Genomic DNA, 1,203 nt, shown 5'->3' with positions numbered 1-1,203 from the left:
TTTTTTTTTTTTTTTTATAAATATGCCAAGTTCAATGTGAAAAACCTGGAAATCACAGCAAAGGGCTCTAAAGAGAAACTCAACTGTCACTCATAGTCTCTCATTCTTACTGACAGTGTCAGTGGTGGGACCTCAAACATCACTTGACCTTCAAGACCTCACTCTTCCAATTGTCCATGGACCTCCCTGTTCCAGAATTTGACCTAAGTGTACCAGAGCAGAAAAAAAGCCAAGCCACCCTTTCCTAACTTTCCTCCTGTGCAAACACATGGTGATACAGAGCTTCTAACAACACAATATTAATACAAGGGCACCATTTGTGGGTGTGAAACTCCCAAGGAGATTGGACACACTCCTTTGGACTTGTCACTAAGGGCACTGATGAGAGGAAAGGGGAAATTCTTCAAAATAACTAGAACAACAGATAACACTGGCAACAAAATGAAGGCCCGACAAACTTGGCCACAGCCAAGCCATGCAAACTATTTTCCAAGTGTAAAGTCGTATTTTTTTTTTAAGATTTATTTATTTATGCGTACAGCACTGGGGTGCAGGGGCAGTGAGAGGGTTCACCAGAGAGACAGCGGGAAGCAGAACTGGCAGATCAACTAAATACACTGCTGAGGGGTGCAGCGGGCGGTTCAGGAGAGGTCTGCCGCGCCATGTGGTCACTTCCAGGGCAGGCGGGGATCGAACTTACATGGAAGTGGCTTTAGCTTCTTAGTATAGTGCTTTAACCCGCTGCGCCACCAGGGAGGGCCGTAAAGTCGTATTTTTAACAAAAGTTAGCGGTACCACGATTTTCTCCATAGTGGGATGTAATCTTATTAACAGGAGATGGCTCTGCTGAATCATCTATCGTCTCAGAGGAATGGGCCCCTGGCCTGTTTGCAGATGAGGGGTGCAGGGCTCCGCAGCCGCCAGCCGCCGGTCGAAATAGGAATGCTAGCGCTGCAGATAGCCACCACCTCCTTGGTTCTCGCCCAACGGTTTAACCCCTGCATTACAAACGAAAACCCCCACCAGATCCGGACGGAACAGCAGGAGATTAACCCACTGTAGCAAAGTAGCTGAAAAACTGCAAACCCTGTTCCAAGAATCTTCGCCACTTCAGAAACGGTCAATATTGAGAACCGGTTTTTAAATGCTTGCTCAAGCAGTCGGGCTCCCACGGGAAACCTTAAGTAAACCCCTCCCACATCT

At 47.2% G+C, this 1,203-nt stretch overlaps 1 protein-coding gene across 5 annotated transcripts in view; it reads right to left on the bottom strand.

The window, feature by feature from the left end:
• The window catches only part of NINL (ninein-like), a 151,178-nt gene that overhangs the window by 149,341 nt on the left and 634 nt on the right, over positions 1 to 1,203 (bottom strand). The window contains exon 1 of one of the 5 annotated variants that reach the window (XM_012728403.1): positions 1,058 to 1,070. The exons of the other annotated variants lie outside the window; for them this stretch is intronic. The gene's annotated coding sequence lies outside the window, so the exon portion shown is untranslated. Of the gene's footprint in view, positions 1 to 1,057; positions 1,071 to 1,203 lie in introns of those variants that run through there. 5 annotated transcript variants of the gene reach the window in all.

This window comes from Condylura cristata, unplaced genomic scaffold, assembly GCF_000260355.1.
Source record: "Condylura cristata isolate star-nosed mole 26May11 unplaced genomic scaffold, ConCri1.0 scaffold00022, whole genome shotgun sequence".
Lineage (NCBI taxonomy): Eukaryota > Metazoa > Chordata > Mammalia > Eulipotyphla > Talpidae > Condylura > Condylura cristata.
The sequence above is the reverse complement of the archived record's forward strand: the minus strand, read 5'-3'. Positions and strand labels throughout refer to the sequence as shown.